Genomic DNA, 7,500 nt, shown 5'->3' on the forward strand with positions numbered 1-7,500 from the left:
TTTACCACCCACTTAGAGCTGCACTCTCAAGCAACCCGACTCTAAGGAAAGATTCACCTATCATCAATAATAATCACTACGGGCCTGGCACCCTCTATGGGTATATGGCCCCATTCAAGATGGACTTGGATGTATTATATAACAATAGGTTTATATTGAATCTTCCTAAACACTACATTCCCCAAGTGTCTGTTTATCAGCCACGGGGTTCAGTGCTGGGCTTATCCCTGTTCGCTCGCCGCTACTAAGGGAATCCTAGTTAGTTTCTTTTCCTCCGCTTAATAATATGCTTAAATTCAGCGGGTAATCTCACCTACTCTGAGGTCGTAAAAGTTTTTAGAAGTATTAAAACAAAAATTTTTTTTATATATTATGTTTTTGTTATATTTTATAAGTAAACAATTTTCTTAATTATTCATACTCAAATTTTTTTAATATTATTATATAATATTATTTTTATATTTATCTAAAGAGAAGAAAATAAAAAATAAATAATTATATATATTAATTTTTTTCGAGTATATTGAAAATTTTATTACAAATAAAATATTCCATAACAAAATATTAATATATAATATTTTTGTTTATTCTTCTTTATTTAATATTTTAAAAATATATTATTAATATCATTTATTATTAATATTATTATTAACATAAAGTTTTATAATATTATATATAAATGATAAAAAATAATATTGATATATTAATTTAAAAATGTCGACAAATAATAAAAAATATATAAATTTTAAATGCTATTAAAAACATTTTATATTTATTTTTTTCTTATATTTGGCGTAAAACATTCATATATAAATAATTTTACATTTCTTTTATAAAAATTTTATTTATCAATTTAATTAAATATGAAAAAATAAATTTTCTTTTTTAATTATTGATAAATTTCTTTTTCATAAAAAAAATTTTATGTAAAATAATCTTTTATTATATTAATATAATGTATACGACCCTCAGCCAGATGTGGTCCGGGAACAGTATCCAAGGACCGCAATGTGCGTTCGAAATGTCAATGTTCATGTGTCCTGCAGTTCACAAGTTGACGCGCAATTAGCTGCGTTCTTCATCGACCCACGAGCCAAGTGATCCACCGTCCAGGGTAATCTTTTAAATTTTAAATGTAAGTATTATTATTAATAATAATCTTTATTTTTAATATAAAAAATAAAATTATTAATTTATATATCTTTATAAATTCTTTTAAAATAAAAAAATTTTTCTAGAATATAAATTATATATTTTATTTTAAATATATATATATATAAATTAAAGATATTATGGTATTAATAAATATATACATAACATTTTTGATATTTTTGTTAGTGCTAGCTAGATATAATAATTAATATTTGGTATATTTTATAGAAATGTATTTATTTTTTTTTTATAAATTATTTTCTACATAAAAATATATATAATATTAATATGGTACAAAACAAATGGGTTTGTTTTTTAACATAATAACTTTTAATAAAAAAAAAGAAATATCAAGACAAACATAAAGAAATTTAAATTTGAAATAAATTTTATTCTTTAAAAAAATTTTATCTTGTGTTTTCTTTATTTTTTATTATATAACATAGAAAAATAAAAATATAGATTATATCAATTATAATCTTATTTTATTTTTCTTAATAGAGATTATATACATATAAACAAATAATTTCAATATATTCTATTTTTAATTTCACTTTTTTATAAGAGAAATTATTTATAGATTTTATTAATAATTATTGTTTAATAATAATAATAATATTGAATATAAAAATATTTTATATGTAACAAATATATTATTAATATTTATATAATATTCTCTATATTATATGTATAGATATATTATGTGTATAAAAAAAGTTTGGCGTATTACTTTAATATGATATCATAACCAAAATAAATCTCTTTTAACACATAATTACTATTATATATTTTAACAAAATAACATATTAATATGTAATTTTGTTAAAAAAAATATTTCTTATCAATAATATTTTTATTTTTTGGAATATTTAAAAACAATACAAAAAATATAAATAAATATATTTTATATATATCGTTAATGATCCTTCCGCAGGTTCACCTACGGAAACCTTGTTACGACTTTTACTTCCTCTAAATGATCAAGTTTGGTCATCTTCCCAGCAACATCGGCAATATCAGAAATATTGCCGCGTACCAGTCCGAAGACCTCACTAAATCATTCAATCGGTAGTAGCGACGGGCGGTGTGTACAAAGGGCAGGGACGTAATCAACGCGAGCTTATGACTCGCGCTTACTGGGAATTCCTCGTTCATGGGGAACAATTGCAAGCCCCAATCCCTAGCACGAAGGAGGTTCAGCGGGTTACCCGGACCTTTCGGCCTGGGAGGACACGCTGATTCCTTCAGTGTAGCGCGCGTGCGGCCCAGAACATCTAAGGGCATCACAGACCTGTTATTGCTCAATCTCGTGCGGCTAGAATGCCGCCTGTCCCTCTAAGAAGAATTATTTGTACGCCGGCAGTAAAAACCACATCAAAAAACTGCGTACCCATACACCATAACATATGCAACATAAAGCACAATATATACAAAATATAATCTTGATCGTTAAATCTCAAAAATACATGCATATATAAATACAATACATAACACACATGAAAATGAATGAAATGGGAAACAAACAGCCGATGGGCCTTGAGATGCCGGTAAAGTACGTCTATTTAGCAGGCTAGAGTCTCGTTCGTTATCGGAATTAACCAGACAAATCGCTCCACCAACTAAGAACGGCCATGCACCACCACCCACCGAATCAAGAAAGAGCTCTCAATCTGTCAATCCTTCCGGTGTCCGGGCCTGGTGAGGTTTCCCGTGTTGAGTCAAATTAAGCCGCAGGCTCCACTCCTGGTGGTGCCCTTCCGTCAATTCCTTTAAGTTTCAGCTTTGCAACCATACTTCCCCCGGAACCCAAAAGCTTTGGTTTCCCGGAAGCTGCCCGCCGAGTCATCGGAGGAACTTCGGCGGATCGCTAGCTGGCATCGTTTATGGTTAGAACTAGGGCGGTATCTGATCGCCTTCGAACCTCTAACTTTCGTTCTTGATCAATCAAAACATTTTTGGCAAATGCTTTCGCTTCTGTCCGTCTTGCGACGATCCAAGAATTTCACCTCTAACGTCGCAATACGAATGCCCCCATCTGTCCGTATTAATCATTACCTCGGAGTTCCGAAAACCAACAAAATAGAACCGAGGTCCTATTCCATTATTCCATGCACACAATATTCAGGCAAAATTTGAGCCTGCCTTAAGCACTCTAATTTGTTCAAAGTAAACGTACCGGCCCACCTCGACACTCAATTAAGAGCACCGCGACGGGATTGCAATTGGGGGCTGCCACCGCTCTTAACGGTTAAACACTTACGACAAATTACATAATAAAAATATATATAATGCATTAAATAAATAATAACACTAAAATATACTTTATACATAATCTGTACCACCCACCGGTAGGACGTCCCACATAACATGCTAGTTAAACAATGCGAGCATTGAACCAACAGTGTAGGACACAGATTCGACTACGAGCTTTTTAACCGCAACAACTTTAATATACGCTATTGGAGCTGGAATTACCGCGGCTGCTGGCACCAGACTTGCCCTCCAATGGATCCTCGTTAAAGGATTTAAAGTGTACTCATTCCGATTACGGGGCCTCGGATGAGTCCCGTATCGTTATTTTTCGTCACTACCTCCCCGTGCCGGGAGTGGGTAATTTGCGCGCCTGCTGCCTTCCTTGGATGTGGTAGCCGTTTCTCAGGCTCCCTCTCCGGAATCGAACCCTGATTCCCCGTTACCCGTTACAACCATGGTAGGCGCAGAACCTACCATCGACAGTTGATAAGGCAGACATTTGAAAGATGCGTCGCCGGTACGAGACCGTGCGATCAGCTTAAAGTTATTCAGAGTCACCAAATTAAACGATGCAAATTAAAATTTACACCGATTGGTTTTGATCTAATAAAAGCATTCCTTCCATCTCTGGTCGGAACTCTGTTTGCATGTATTAGCTCTAGAATTACCACAGTTATCCAAGTAAATGTGGGTACGATCTAAGGAACCATAACTGATATAATGAGCCTTTCGCGGTTTCACCTTAATTTGGCTTGTACTGAGACATGCATGGCTTAATCTTTGAGACAAGCATATGACTACTGGCAGGATCAACCAGGGAACTATTTGTATTTATAATATTAAATATATAATAATATACATGATATTTTTGTTTTCTTATTATAAGAAAAAAAATTTTCATACAATAATTATTAATATATAATAATATTATTACAATTTCATTTTAAATATCAGATGGTCTCACCCATTACTGATATAAATTTTTTTTTTTTTATATCTCTATTGTTTTAAAATTAATAGAAAAAACATATGAGATATATATATTATTATTAATTTTTTTTTTTTTCAAATATATATTTTATTATGTCATTTATATAATTTTTTTGCTTTTACAAAAAGAAATATATAACATGTTATTCATAATAAATATTATTGAATAAAAAAAAAAAAAAATAATTATGATTTTTGTCAGACCATCACCAAATGGGTCTTAAAATATTTCAAACATTTTCTCATACTCGTCGCTAGATTGAAAGCGTCATTTATTTTTTAATTTTATTTAAAAAGTTAATTTTAAATAAAAAACGTTATAATAACACTTAATATTCTCGCTTGGTATGAGGTGAGTCAATGTAATATTATTTATAAAAATAATTTTTATATAAATATTGTGTGCTCATATGGGAGTGTAAAGTTTAAAACTTATAACCCATGAACTTGCTTTGACAAAAAAATTTATATGTTATTCTATTTATAATCAATAATTTAATAAAAAAAAATTTTTTTTTAAATATTGATATAAAAAGATATACATATAGAGGTTTTTTTACAAAATTCTCATTAATTTTTTTACAAAAATAATAATACAATATTTAATATCAAAATAATCCAAACTGATTACCATCCAGACTATTATCAATATATATAAGATTGTATTATTATTCATTTCAATACATATTTATTAAAACTGAGATAAAATTTCATATATTAATAAATATGCATGTGTAAAAAAAAAAATTTTTATATAATAATTGAAAATGTTTTTGCTATTATTTTGTATACATACATTAAATAATTGATAACAATTTAATACAATGTACACCTAAAAAATAATAACAGCATATACATATTCGAAACATTACTAGCAAAAAAACCAAAATACAATATTAAATATCAAAATAAACCAAACTGATTACCATCCAGAATATTTTGAGTATATATATATATAATTTTGTATATTTTGCGTTCATGTTAATAAAATATATAAATGATACATATTTGAAAAGTGTTATTCTTCTTTCTGTTTTTTCGTAATATCATGGTGTCCATAGACATGCAAAAGCGTCATACCAAGCCATATACATACCTACACCACCTTTGTTGAATGATACACGAACAGTATGAAAATTAAACAACATATTCAATATCATTTTATATTATACTAAAATAAATGTTATTCTATTAAGAAAGTGTATATTTTTAAATTTGGCATTCATTACATAGTCAAAATACAATAATAATATAGATGATACATATACGATAATTGTTATTTTTCTTTCTGTTTTTTCGTGATATCATGGTGTCCATAGAATTGCAACGACGTCATACCAAGCCATATACAACTCTACACCACCTTTGTTGAATGATACACTTAGAGTATGAAAAATAAACAAATTATACTATATCATACTATATCATATATGTAAGACTGTTGAACATAATACCACAAAATACACTATTTCATATAGATATACATTCATTCTTGTCAACATAAAAGTACGTTATAAATGATACATATACAATAAGTTTTATTCCTCTTTCTGTTATTCCGTAATATCATAGTGTCCATAGAATTGCAACGACGTCATACCAAGCCATATACAACTCTACACCACCTTTGTTGAATGATACACGGACAGTATGAAAAATAAACAACCTATTCTATACCATTTAATATCATACTAAAACATGAAACAAATGTTATTCTATTAAAAAGTGTATTATTTTATTATATTTAGTATTCATTACACAGTCAACATACATAAATGATACATATACGATAAGTGTTATTCCTCTATCTGTGCATCCGTAATATCATAGTGTCCATAGAATTGCAACAACGTCATACCAAGCCATATACAACTCTACACCACCTTTGTTGAATGATACACGGACAGTATGAAAAATAAACAACTTATACTATACCATACTATATCATATGTGTGAGACTGCTGAACGTAATACCACTAATACACTGTTATACATAGATATACATTCATCTCATTAACTTACACGCACTATCCATCATATATATTAAAGACATTACACCCGGTGCTTCAAACTCAAAATATGATAATGTTTAAAATGGCTTTAAACATCATAAACTTTACAGAATAATCAAAATTTAAAGAAAAAAATTTTAAAAAAAAAATTTTTTTCAGCTAAAAATTTTTATTTTGGGACCAAAAAAATTTTTTTTTGCTTTTATCATATTTTATTAAATGAAATTTATGCATTATAATAAATTATTCAATAAACATTAATAATTATAATAAATTATTAAAAAATTTTTGGAATTAATGCAAATTTTTAGAAAAAAATGTATATTTTTTTTTTATATACAAATCGTACATGTTATATTGCGACAGGGTACCGGTATAATACATGTGATACATATGTAGATTTTCGAAAAAATTTTTATCCTTTTAAATAGTCCTAAATACTATATAAAGGTAAAATATATAGAATTTTTCGGGATTCATTAAAAAATTTTAGGGAAAAAATTTCATTTTATTTTATATACAAATCGTACATGTTATATTGCGACAGGGTACCGGTATAATACATGTGATACATATGTAGATTTTCGAAAAAATTTTATCCTTTTAAATAGTCCTAAATACTATATAAAGGTAAAATATATAGAATTTTTCGGGATTCATTAAAAAATTTTAGGGAAAAAATTTCATTTTATTTTATATACAAATCGTACATGTTATATTGCGACAGGGTACCGGTATAATACATGTGATACATATGTAGATTTTCGAAAAAAATTTTATCCTTTTAAATAGTCCTAAATACTATATAAAGGTAAAATATATAGAATTTTTCGGGATTCATTAAAAAATTTTAGGGAAAAAATTTCATTTTATTTTATATACAAATCGTACATGTTATATTGCGACAGGGTACCGGTATAATACATGTGATACATATGTAGATTTTCTAAAAAAATTTTATCCTTTTAAATAGTCCTAAATACTATATAAAGGTAAAATATATAGAATTTTTCGGGATTCATTAAAAAATTTTAGGGAAAAAATTTCATTTTATTTTATATACAAATCGTACATGTTATATTGCGACAGGGTA

At 27.9% G+C, this 7,500-nt stretch overlaps 2 non-coding genes across 2 annotated transcripts; both read right to left on the bottom strand.

Moving 5' to 3' along the window:
- Window positions 1-962: 962 nt before the first annotated feature.
- Window positions 963-1,117, bottom strand: LOC123304346. The gene has a single exon (XR_006536374.1). It is a non-coding gene; the product is annotated as a 5.8S ribosomal RNA (ribosomal RNA).
- Window positions 1,118-2,069: 952 nt separating this feature from the next.
- On the bottom strand, window positions 2,070-4,225 carry LOC123304356. Its single transcript, XR_006536383.1, has one exon. It is a non-coding gene; the product is annotated as a small subunit ribosomal RNA (ribosomal RNA).
- Between the last annotated feature and the right edge of the window lie 3,275 nt (window positions 4,226-7,500).

The sequence above is a fragment of the Chrysoperla carnea genome (genome assembly GCF_905475395.1).
Source record: "Chrysoperla carnea chromosome X unlocalized genomic scaffold, inChrCarn1.1 SUPER_X_unloc_42, whole genome shotgun sequence".
NCBI classification, from domain to species: Eukaryota; Metazoa; Arthropoda; class Insecta; order Neuroptera; family Chrysopidae; genus Chrysoperla; species Chrysoperla carnea.